General features: G+C 48.1%; 1 protein-coding gene across 1 annotated transcript in view; it reads left to right on the top strand.

Moving 5' to 3' along the window:
• Window positions 1–13,277, top strand: part of LOC128724836 (calcium uniporter protein, mitochondrial) — a gene marked incomplete at its 5' end in the record, with an annotated part of 69,290 nt that overhangs the window by 40,828 nt on the left and 15,185 nt on the right. The gene's annotated exons all lie outside the window — the stretch shown is intronic.

Below are 13,277 nucleotides of genomic sequence, written 5' to 3'. Positions count from 1 at the left end.
ATCCACCCCCGCAGGCTCTCGGCGGGTGTTGACAAGCGAGCGGTATAAAATATTCATCGAAAAGAGCGAACCCCAACCGTTCGATAATCCCTCCCCTTGGGCGGTGTTCGGTCGCAGGCGTCCCTTCTACGTGTGGAGAGCTTTCCCGAGCCGCGGCTTCGGTGTCCAAGCCGGCGGATTTCCGGTTTCCGGCTGGACGTGGGGGAGTTTCTTTTCTATTCGCACCCATGAATGGGCTGGAGCTGGATAAACGCTCGACAAGCTCTCGCGGAGGCCTTTGCGTGGCCAGAGGTGGGAAAAGGATGGTCCAAATTGAAGTTAATCTTTGCTAAAGAAAAGCTTTAAAACTGTACTTGAAAAGGCGATGGCTCTTTGAGATTAGTTAGCGTGAACATTTATACTGACGAATGTAGAGTAGAGTTAGCACATCCTATGCTCAGAACGTGCCCTCCCCGGAGACAGTTTCCGGTGAAAGTAACACAGTAAACATTTGATCGTTCAATTCATTTCCTTCCTGAACCGTGAACCCTTAAACTCGATTCCGGAAGGACATCAAGGGCACAGTAAAGGACGCCAAAAAAAAAGGATCTAGAACAAACAATTCCTCCTCTCCCCATCTCATTCACCTACCTGCGTCGACTTTTATTCTGTGAGCCGCGTAGATTTCCCACTCCAGCTCCTCCATGGCAGAGGGAGTTACTCTGGCCAGAACCTATGTTGAAGAGCGGTCGCCGCTTGAACCAGGATAGCCCAAAGTGAAGCCGGTACGGTTTCTTGTGTTTTCTCCGAATTTTGCACGTTTTCGCGAGAGCAAGGAGCCGCGCGCCCGCGTCCCAATCGGCCCGTTGGCGTTTCCGTGGTCACGCGTTCTAGCCACGTCCGGGCGGGCGATGGGTTTGTGGGTGTCTGTGAGGAGTTTCCGGGAAGTGCCGAGGAATCTAGCTGCAGCGATCGTTCTATATGTCTATAGAGCCGGTGGTGCTTCCCTGGGAACGAAATAAAGAACAGCACCAACGTGCATTATTTATTTGTGTGAAGTAAGTTAGAGGTTAAAGTAACGTTTTAAAATTTAAAGACACAATTAGCAGCGAATGCGCCATAGGGCAGTCTATTAAAGCTAGAGGCACCGCCGCCTGTCTGCTTTTGCAGCTGCTGTTGCCTTCAATGATTTCTTTTAAATTTTTTATCATGTTTTATATCCTTACGCAAGATTCACGTCCCGATCTTTGATCGAAATGGATAAACATAAAAATATTCCGCACCATAGCGCGCAGGTTTGACCGAACCCGTAAAAAGGCAATAGATCAAAGGGCGTGCATAACATCGAATGAACATTAAACTCAGCGTTATCCCGTCGTCTGACGATGGTTGAGTAAGCATAAAATCCCGCCGTTCGGCGACATATTTAACCGACATCATAAATCCTTTAATGGCCGTAAAATGAGAAATAACCGGTGTCAATAACTAAACCAATGGGAAGCCAGAGGAAAATGAAATCATATCGACGGTTCCAGCGCGGCATTGCGCATGGTGAATGAATGAAAATGTTTATGACGTCGCGAAAACGACATTGCTTCCGTAAGATGGTTGTTTGATGAATGTGGGCGTTTTATTTCGTGCACCGATGGCTCAGCATTTTTTTTCTGCACCGATTTAATGTCCATTGCAGGCATGCTTGGCGTGACGCTTTCGATTTAAAGCACCCATATATGCCTTCATTCGTCGGTACCCCGATTGCATCCGGTTTCGTTGCACAATCGAAAGAGACTGAGAAATAGAGAGAGAGTGAGTGGGTGCATTTTTTTTCGGTGGCGCCTCAATTCGACCTTGCAGGGTTAGTAACAATTTTCCACCTATTGCACCCACATCCCCCAGGGTATCGTAAACGGGTTTAATAGTTTCGAAACGAAACAATAAACTTTTAAATAAAGCTATAAGACGAATTATGGCTTTTCGTCCCCTGTGCTTTGACGGGGCGACGTCCTTTCGCGAGCGACGGCCTGTCAAGGCTTTTGGTTTCGTCGCCCATCGATCGTGGTTGGAATATCGAGTGAAATCGAGTTATATTGGCGCGAAAGATAGATTGGTCTCATTGTTTTATGGTCACACAAAGGTCAATTTTCATACAGCACTTCATCGGTCTCTTTGCTCTTCATCTGTCCTATACGATTTCAAGCAAATCTTGTCCTTTCTGTCATTGGTGCATGTTTAAAGTGCGTATTGATTTTATAACACACATTCTGATTTCACCGGGTGTATTTATCTTCCGATGTCAAGTGCACTAAACGGAAAAAGTCCTTTTCTGGTACGTTCAATAATAAAATAACAAAAAGCGTCCGCTTCCGTCAGCTGTCGGAGAAAAGTACACAATCACTCTTTCACTGGTCGCTCTCTCTCTCTCTCTCTCTCTCTCTCTTCTCTCTCACTCTCTCTGTGGGAATTGAATAAATTTGCAACCCGGCGCGTGGACGGTGGAGGATCAATTAGAACCACTGAAAAATGCCGCCACCAGAGAAACGAAGTGGAAAAAAAACTTTCAAACTGGCGCTTGTTTTAGCGCTTCCGAAAAAAAAAATACACCCTTGCCAAAAGCTCTCCGGTAGGCGGCCGGCCGGGTTTGGCTACTCGCCGCAGAACGTATAAATCACGGGACGCGTTCGTTCGGCCCTGACCGCTAGTGGGACGAGGCTTAATAGTATGCGGAAAAAAAGGTTTAAAAAACACATGCTTTGGCAAGAGAAAATCCTGCAACACCGAACGCTCGACCGTAAAAGTAGGTGCAGGACAACTTATTCCATGCAATGGACGCGCTTGAGTCTGCAACCGGCCCCAAACGGGGTACCAGAAGCCGATAGTGCGAAGAGAACACGAAGAAAAGGGATTTCCTTTCATGTATTTGAACGTGGGTATATGTTGTGTGTGCTTTTTTTTTTGTTTGCTGCATGGAGCTATGCATTTTTGGGCTTTTTTTTTTCTAGTAAAAAAAGACTAGATGGCGGTGGGTTTGGGAACAGTTGGGAACAGCTACTCTCTTTCTCCGGTGTTTATGTGGCGCCTTATGCCGTTGCAATAAGGCTTCGACCGCTGTTTTTTGTGTTGCTCATAACTTCGGGAGCTTCAACAAACACTGCCAGTCTCGGTGGGCTGTTCTGGGAGTGCATTTGCAAAAAAAAAAAGCGAAAAACACCAAAATGAGGTCACGCGCAAAACGCACACAAGTCTTAGGGGAACATGCCAGGAGGCTCTGTTTGCGTTTAGTGGAGAAACGACGCCTCTTTTCCTCATCCTCCCAACGCAAGGCACCCCTTTAATCATCGATTTCCCTTCGTCATCGGGACGGAAAGGGGTAAGCTAAAAGAAACTAAAATCCGCCCCCGAGCAAAGCAAGCAGGGGCTAAGGAAAAGCACGAAACAACGGCTAATTGAACGGCACATGTATTAATTATGCTCGCAGGCACAAGCCGATGGAAGACGCACATGGGCCACTGAAGGGTTGGCAGGAAAGCTCGCATAAAGCACGGCGGCTGAGTCAGCCCACGACGCCCCGTTTTTTTTGCGTGCCGTTGTTGCGTTTGGTCAGTGAAGTGCGTCCGATCGGGGTGGAACGGAGAAACGGAATCAAAACGGGTCTCTTAAGGTTCCCTAGTTCCTTCTGCCGGGCACGCATCGATCGCTAAGGGGGAAGTCGATCATCTATCTCTACCCGTCGGCCCGTGTTTATGGTGTTACGGTGGTCTCCGGAAAAAAAATGTTACGAACGAGGAAAACAACCCACCTTCTTTCGTTAGTATGCGAATAGGGCGCTTCTGTACGCAGTTTTTTTTTTATGCGTTCCTTAGAAGCTCCTTTCGATTCGCCAAACGGCAATCAGATGTTTCGCTGTCAAGAAGCAAGTGAAAAGCACAAGCAACAGAAGTAGAACCAAAAACGTTAGCTTTGGGAAGCACTTTTTGGGGACTGGCCATTCGGGAGACAAATTTGGTTAGTAAACCAAAGCCCTGGTAGAGGCGGAAAATTATGGCGAGTGTATTTTTGTGTTGTTTTCGTCGCTTTGTTCCATTCTGCCAGTGTTTTGCGTTGCGTGCGAACACCGCACAAAACGGAAGGTCGGAAAATGTGCCCAACCCAGCCACCCAACCCGTAATTGGGTCACCGGTGTGACGGATCTGGACGGATGAGCGCGAGATGCGTACGGAAATCGTTCGTTTCCGTGCGTGTGTGTGTGCATCGGGTACGTTTTTGGTGCCTGCTTTTTTTTAATCATTTGCTTTCGGTACAATGATACGTTTTTTTATTGCTGAGTTTAAATTTAAATCCCTCCCAAAGACGCTTGTTAGTAGCACCTGCTAATATAGCCTGTTACCAAAAATACCTTTTTGAGCGATCTATAAAAAGAAGGCTATGCTTTCCGTTCGCCTCAGGTTTAGGGGCGCTCATTTGCTTTATGTGCGGCACGATGTCCCTCTCGTTGCTCACCGCATTATCCATTATCCTTACCGGTGCATCCTTGGGACGCTGTAAAAGGGCTCTAATTTATGTGCTCGTTATACGCTCGAATTCTTCGGGCAGGGGCAGCGTTAAGCAAAGCGAACGAGCGAATGAGAAAGGAAGTGTGAAGAAAATAAATCTCCGATCCCACATTCCATCACACCTGAGCTGAGCGAGCGCCCCCATTCTGACCGATGCCCGACGAAAGGATCCGGCCATTTGCGAAAAATCGTACGCAACCGGCTGGAAAGGAGGATGCTTCGTTGAAGGGATTTGACTAAGAATAGCGGTTGGCGGGTGTATTGTAGGTGATCGTTTCCCGCCCACCGTGCGGTGGATAGACGAAAAACAGGTAGGAAAAATTGTCGACAAATTGGACTTCTTTCGGGGTTAGGTTTCGAACATAGACACGGGCTGCACACGACAGGACCGCCTCTTGGGTCATGAATAATAATAAAGTGTAAATAGAGCCAACAACGAAACCACCCCCCAGAATACACCCCCACTAGGGGTTGGGTTAAGGGTGGTTCAATCGATCACGCCTGCAATAAGCGACAAAAAGAAGCCTTTGCATACCTCGTATTGGCGTATTTTTGTACGGACGTAGAAGTTGGCTTTTTGAGATTTATTTTGGGGGAGGCAGCATTAGACCTCTTAGAAGCCGGTTGAAATATTACGCATTCTTATCGATACGCTGCCAGCCGGCCGATACTTACGCCCAAAAGCCTGCTAATCCTTGCCCCGAGGATGGGACAGTTTATTTCTCTTGCAGCGACCCACCGGTTGGGCTGTTTATCGCGTTTGCTTTCGTCTCGATAGTCCACATTCGACACTTGTGTGACTTGTGCACGACTCAGTCCACTCCCTCACGCAGGACACACTCTCTCCAATGGCCTTGATTGTGTGTGTGTGTGTTCACAGAGGTCGGAAAAATCACCACACAAATAATCGTTCCCGATCGCCCGATCGGTGCAAACACATCGAGCACGCGCGTGTGTTCCTCAAGGATCTACACTGGTTTTTCGCAACGATTTTCCACCCACACGGAAACGCTATCAAAATGGCCGTGACACTCTCTCACCCCCCCTGGGGAGGGAATCGAGCCTCGGAGAAACTTCACAACCCCGACACGGGAAACACTCGAGCGGACAACACACAGTACGGCGGCACACACTCGGCGGCGGAGGAGAACCGATCGGATCGAATAGTAAGCGTATACTAAAACCGCGCATCGCACCAAGCCGCCCATCGCCCATCGGTGGGAGGGCCCGTCCAAGACCGTGAGTCTCTCGCGAGGCAGGTGCGAAAGCGTCCGTCACGGAAGACGGGGTCCGGGCGCCTGCAAGACGGACCTTTCTTTTCGACGCTGCCGTCTTTCTCTTGCTTTCATTGTGGGGTGGGTTTTCCACCGGTGCACCGGCGATCGTCCGTCGATCGTGCTTTCGCATGTCAAGCGCTTTAGCGAATCGGCCAGATTAGCGTGCGCATTTTGGACCGATTGAAACGTGTGTGGAACGTGCTGGAGGTTTTCAAATCGTTTGAGTTTCGTATACTGAGCTTTTAGAATAGATCTCTCAATGCTATGATGTGTAACATAACTTCATGTTAGATATTTTATGTCATAACTTTGATTTGTGATGGCTGTCATAGGTATCTGTTCTATAGAAATACGCATGATAAACTATACGTATTTTTTGGGGAAATCAAGGTCAAATTGCAAGGTCAAATAATACGTTCCAAAGAATTTGCTCCTCTAGTACTCTAGTATCCCTCTAGAGACTTATCAATCGCTAAAGCCACATGTGCGCGTTTGTAAAGGTACTTCACTCGGTCGCATAAACAAACGGGGGGATTCCGTTCGTTTTCGCGACGGTGAGGAGGCTGGTACCATTAACACGGAGCCATATTGCACCCTTCTTGCATCTTCTTCTTTCAACGCGCTCAACACACGCCATACGTTGTTTAAAAGACATGATTCTCGTCTGGAGCAACGCCAGACTCAACGACGGTGATTCGAACCCGCGCTTAGTCGATCGTTTAATTTATGATGCTTCGCGGACGCGTTTTTTACTATCATTTCTCCTTGTCGAATACCTGCCTTGGCTTGCCTCTGCCTTGTGTTTGGCTCGTGCTACTGCCACCGTTCTCCGTGTGCGATGAAAATGCAGATTTCCGGTGCAGGCGATAGCGCAAGCACCTGCACAGATGCAAGAGGCGCATCGAGGATGCATCTAGGTTGCGCTGGTGCACGATTCCGATTCCTTCTGGCCTCGATCAGGCTTGTTGAATTTCGAGAGTAGTACCCGCTGTCTTCCGCTCATCTCGGCTGAAGGTGTGCTTACGATTTGCATCTCGTGTTTTATTGACTTGTAAACGGCGCCCGGAATCGATCCGAACCAGCGCACGCAAAGAAAGTCGTCCATTAAGGAGATGGAAGGGAGGACCTTTGCTTGTTATGCCGTTGGGTGGAATTTTCCTCTCGCCAGAATGGAATGTTGGTAAGGGATATTATCAACAGCGAAGAATTTCGGCCCCATTGGGAGAGATGATTTAACTCCCATCTCCCCGAAAGTCAATGGTGGGTGAAATTAAGCAAAGCCTAATTATGCTCGCTGGGGCGTTTAATATATATTTTAATCATTTTGGCCACAATAATCGATTGATCGAAATTACCATCCTTAATGGTAATGGTGCAACAGAAGAAAGAGTCGCACAAGAGAGAGAGAAAGAGAGAGAGAGAGAGAGAGAGAGAAACAAACAAACAATTATTTATTCTTCACTCCTGCGAAATTGTGCGATCGTTCGTCTTCTCGATTCGTGCAATTGCAGCTTCTTTAATTTGTTTTTTTTTTTTGCAACATTTTGTTTTTGCGAGTCCACGCCATGCTCGCTTTTCGTTCGCCGAATCCGTCCTACTGGTCCGGCGCCAGACAGAAGAAAGTCTGGCGCTCATGAATTGTGCATATTTTACTGCCCCATGCAATCACGCCCGGCACGAAAACGGCGGCATGGTCGTCCGCGTGCCGTGTTTTGGGACCCGTCGAAAGTTTGCCCCAAAGCCGGCGAAACTGTGAGGAAGAAGATGGGTTCACGTTTGGCACGAAGGTTTGGCTTTACTTTGTATAATGCTAATACACGAACGTTTTTCGATGCCGTGGGTTGTGAATTAAATCATACTGGACTTTGCTAAGCGGCTTAATTACGGAGGATGAAGGGCTTGCCATATGAAAGATAATAAATTGCTCCAATGTGTTAAGGATAATGTTATTTCAGTCGCCTAAAAATGGTGCACATTCATCGGGGGTATGCCTGTGAAAATTTATTTTATTTTGTGCTTTATTCCCTTGCAATTTAAGTGGTGACAGAATATGATTTCTATACAAGCTCATAATTAGAAAGTCAAACCGGCATCGATAGTAAACCCACACATGAAGCATAAAATGCACTCTTTTGCGGAAAGAAATTACGGTTTCATAACGCAAATTTTGCCCTTTTCGGTTGCACCGCAGAAAATGGCGGCGCAACGTCACTTACCCGTTCACCTGCAATGGGAAGGAAACGGATGATAAATACCTAATTCGGTAATGGCCGTTGCTACAAAATGTGTAACACTCCAGCAGCACCATTGTGCGACGATGTTTAGCGGATGTAAAGATCACATCTGCGCTCACTCCGCGTACCCGACACTTGAGCTGAAGAGCGCCCGCCAGCAGCCGTAGTGCTCCTCTGCAAGTGCCACATCAGGTCGCTTCTTCACACCGCAACACACATAAATGCTCACGAAAGCGCATCTCATCAGCGCTGGGAAGAGGACGCACGAGAAAGAGCGCTCGCTCGTTCCCTTCACCATCCCAGGGGGGGGGGGGGGGAAATTTTCGATTACCACCCAACTCTCCTGTGTCCCCAGCTGCGGGAGACCTGCGCCATCGTTTGATGATGCGCTTTATGCTGCGGCGCTTCATCATACGGGGCGGGCAATGATTAGCAGTTCGGCGCATCGCGCTTCTTTCCTTTCTCGCAGAGCGATGCATTAGCGCGAAAGTTCGAATCAGTGATGGCAAATTTACTCGAATTTCGCTGCCATCGCAGTCGGTCGCGACAGAGCCCAGGCCCTTTCCCACCACAGGCAGAGAGAGAGAGAGAGAGAGAGAGATGGTTTTTCTTCATCCACCCGGAAGGGGGCGTTTTCGCGCGACGACAAGTGCCTCACGTCCGTCGCCAAAGTGCGGAAAGTGTGCGGACTTACATTAACATTTAATTCATGTGGCGTTTGCGTGCCGTTTGCGTGCCGGTGGGAAGTACAGTTGGGTGCTGTGTTGGACTAAACGTTCCATTACATCTGAAACGCCTTCCCGGATTTGTGGGGCGGGACCGGATTGAGTAAGTTTCTTCCTTCGATCGGTTAAAATTCCGGTGTGCGAAAGAAGGATCCTTTTCGTGGGAATTGCGCCTCAAATCACAACCGGACGCTAGTCAAAAATCGAATCACCCGATGGGGCGCCTAAAAGCCACAGTTTGTGGGTAGCATTTCCAAGCAATCGATAACGGGCGAAGTTTCGATTCATATTTGCTCCGCGCGCACTTTTGGGGTACTTCATAAACTGCGGGCAAATGCGAACCCGGCATATGATGATTCGATTATCGCCAGCCCGTGTTCGTTCCGATGGAAGGATCAATCTTAATTAATTGCTCCATTCCCCATCCCACAAAACCGACCGAGATTCAATCAGGATAGCAGTGAAAATCACAAACCACGCTTATCCGCTTCACGTTGCGAGAGCTTTTCCCGCAAACCGGCACCAACGGGCTTCGGTGTGCCGGCTTCAAACGAACGCGCTCCTCGTGCAAAACCTCAATCCACAACGGAAAGTTAGCATCTCCACTCCCGGACGCTTGTTGATTTATGGTGAGGACAATGCGGAAATTTTCCTGTCCATCAGCGGAAGACGCTTGAACCGTGTCCTAATTCCTCTCAACAGGGCCCCGTCAAGTTGTGGTTTTCCCCGTGACTCGCGTCTTCCTGGGGCGCGATTCCTTAGATCCCGGAGATAGATGGAAGATACGCCAATGTCGGACGTTGAGGAGTTTTTTTTTTGGGTTTTTTTCTCTCATTTTTCGACAACGCTTAAGTCTATCAATGCCCGGACAATTCATCATCATTGAAGAGGACTGCCGCGGGGTTGGAGTGAGTTTTGTACACGATGCGGGCAGCCGAGCATCTTGCCGCGAGTTGGCCAAACAATTGGCCAAACGAAACGAACCACACTTGCCCGGTCTGCGGTGCTGGCTAGTTTTTTGGTGAGCCGGTCGGACGTTGAAAAGTTCTTAATTAGTTCCTCGCAAATGCGGCTTGTTTAGTCGTTCGTCCTGGTAGCCACCTGCCACCACGGTGCGCTATCATGTTTTTCAAGCTGCTGCCTTTTTCACAGCTTAGACGAAACGACGTCTTACGCAGAGGTGTGGATGGTGACGACGTTTAGGAGCAAGGAATTCTGGAGGAAAACCACCCCTTTTCTCATGGAATGTCCGCCCGAAGGGGTTAGCATATTTTGTGGCAAAAATTAAGCAATATACAGAGTCATGTTTCGCGGTAATAAATTCCACCCCGGTGTTTAATTAAATACTATTTACGCGAAACGACCGCGCTTGTTTGCGCGTCTTCAAGCAACGGTTCGTTTTCGTGGGATTTGCGGTTGCAGTTTAAGTTCGTCCCCATTGCGGTAAAAGTATTTTCAGGAGGTAAATAATTGCACCGATCCCGAGCACAAAACTTGCAGCAGTAATTAATTTAAGCCCTCTATTAAAGCAAACATAATCATGATTGCATTATGAAACGGGAGCCTTTCATAGTAGAACTGCTGCAACACTTCCCCACAGCGCAATGGAAACAATTAATACCGTGTTTGTCATCGATCGCCCACAAAACGGGGACGCAAACGAGAGTAAAAAAAAAGGCCTTCCATATAATCCTTCTAATTAGTTTGCCGCATCCCTGTGGGACGTGCACGTGTCACCACGGAGCCTGCTAAAACAAACGATCCCGGGACGAGGGATTTACACAAAATCCGTAACATCATCGCATTTAACAAGCGACGGTTCCCCATTCCCGACCGGAACGGGACTAAAGCATCGCTCGAAGAAGCTTCCAAGGTACTTCCTGCTCGGTGGATCAATGATAACCTATTCGCCTCTTTTTCGTCCGCGTTGGTGGACCCCGACCGGAAGCAAAATAAACCTTTTTTCTATATACATTTATCATCCTCGCCGGCCCTCTTTATGTGGCGTGGGCGGAAACGAAACGACGCCGGAAATCCGCCCCGAGAAAGAGAGAGGCTCGACTCGTACGCCAGAAGGCTTAACGGTGGGCTCGACAAAAAGGGATCATCGGAAAGAATCCGCCGTGCGGGATTGGTTTTTCGCGTTGGAAAAAGTTTTTCTCGTTCAAATTGAATTTTGTTTTTCTCATTGAAATCTAATCGATTTTGCATTTTATACTTCGTCAGTTCTGCAACGAGAATGCATCTACATGTAGCACAACTCAGCCTAGTTTTATTATGCATGCAGTGGTTTTTTCAAATTTCCATCACTAGCAGCAATATGGTTCGTGTTCATTTTTTATATAAAGTAATTAAATAAAGATGGATATAAGTTTATATATTGCCCATCGGTGCACACTGCCTCGTTGAAACTTATATTATTCACGATCAATACAACAATGTTAATGTCAATGTGCAACTCATGGTCAAAGTTTTTGCATTTAAAATACAACACACCGATATTATGTTTGCCCAACCGGCTCGAATTGCAAACGGCACGTAAGCTAGCAACTCCTGCGCGCTCCGGTGAAAGTTGTGTCCTCCGTGTTGCTTCAACGTCCAATGTCTGTCCACGCGGCCTATCGCATCCCGCGTAAGCAGAACCGTGCCCGGGTTGTCTACGGCTTAGGAAACTTTTCGAACCAACTGCAACATCCGGACCGGCCGAGCTCCCATTTTCCAGCTCGTTCCGTGTTTTTTTTTGCTCTTCTTCGCATTTCGGTGCTCACTCAATGCAACCTACTTTCCATCGGCCTTGCCCGGGCTGGGCCTGCCTGCCAGCCAGTGGTCTCTCCGATCACGTCACCACCGGTGGCGGCACAGATACGTAGAAACCTAATTTCAGTTGTCATCGAAGGGGTTTTTTTTTGTTGATTTAAGGATAGATGCCGCTCGGCGTTTGGGGACCGACTCGTGTTTGTGTGTGTGTGAAAGTAAGACAGAAAACGGAAACTCGGTCTGCGAGTCCAAAAAGGACGTACGTAATGAAAATTCGCTGGAAAATTCGTGCGACACTGGGAACAAGGTTTGATGGCCTGGAAATGGATATGTTTTTTTTTGCTCGCGCTCCCACCCCTTTTCCGGTCACCGGCACACCATAAGCATGTCCTTCGTCTCGTTGTCCTTAATGTCGTTACTCATGCTCCCGGTTCCCAGTTTCTTTGTCGCACGGGACAAAGGAAACCGGGTGCTCCAGCCTATAAGCCTCCCGGCTGTTCCGTCGTACGAGACGACCCCTACGGTCGGGCACACAGGCAAGTGCACTGCACACAGCTAAACGAGCGATAAGAGGTTCGTCCTTTTTCGGAGAAGCGTACTGTGTGCCTTCAAGGAGCCCCACCAGCAGACGAGATGGGGGTAAAGGCGAAATGGAACCTCAAGAAAACAAACGAAAATGCCGTAAACAAAGGATCCAACAAAGGGCGCAATAGTCTCTTGCCTCTGCCCAGTCCGTGGAAGACCATTTTTCTTTTCACACAGCATCTGCAAAAGGCCCCTTTCGGCCATTTGTGATGTGCTGCATCCTGCGTGTGTGTGTATAGGCTGTCTGTGGTGCTTTCGATTTCTGCTAACCGTGGCCCACTATTCCCTGGAGGCTTTTTCCTCCCTTCAATCCTGCTTGATGTTTGCTGACTTCGCACGTAGCTGCCGGGGTCGACGTTTCCTATCAGCATCGTTCCCCGATGGAAGAGGCACTTCGGGTGCAGGAGTGTCCTTGAGCTGTGTTTAGGCGCTTGAAGGAGGGCCAGTTGTTAGCTAGCGCTCTTGATTTCGCTCCCATCTCCCGGTGAAGGAGTCTGTTTTCATCACACGTGTGTGTGTTCGCTGCATTCAACAAAACAAAAAATCAATAGCTTTGGTTCAACACAATGTTCAGAATTTAAAATTTCAACCCTTAACTTTGTGGGAACAGCTTTATCAGGACTTTATCTCGATGTTATTAAATGCAGCGAATCGCATTCTAATTGATACACTGTTAAGCATCGCATCGATTTCTAACCACCATCGCACGCAATCAAACTGTAATTACTGAGTCAATAGTGCTCCCACCGATATTACCCCATCGTGTGCGTAATTTCAGGTCACGCTAGCCTGCGATTAGTAGCTTGGGGGCGTGTTTGATTTGATTTATCAAACGACACCGATACCCGCTATCAGCATGGGATATAATTTTCATGATTCGTAATCAAACTAGGTTCATCAAATAATTCTCCCTCCCCTAGTGGGCACTTCACGACCGGGGACTAGCACTTGGAGTAGCACTGGAATATAAATTGTGCCTTAATTTAAACGCCGGACAGCTGATTTGACGCTTTTCAAAATGGCAAGCGAAATCTCTTTATCTCTCCCTATTCTCTGTCCGTGTCCGTGCGGGGATCATCCAAAAAGGATTTCAGTGAGCGAAAATAATGGAAACAAAACACACCGCGAGGGTGGGTTTGCCTTTCGGGCTACAATGGCGCGCGCGTCCCC

The sequence above is a fragment of the Anopheles nili genome, chromosome 3, assembly GCF_943737925.1.
Source record: "Anopheles nili chromosome 3, idAnoNiliSN_F5_01, whole genome shotgun sequence".
NCBI classification, from domain to species: Eukaryota; Metazoa; Arthropoda; class Insecta; order Diptera; family Culicidae; genus Anopheles; species Anopheles nili.
The sequence above is the reverse complement of the archived record's forward strand: the minus strand, read 5'-3'. Positions and strand labels throughout refer to the sequence as shown.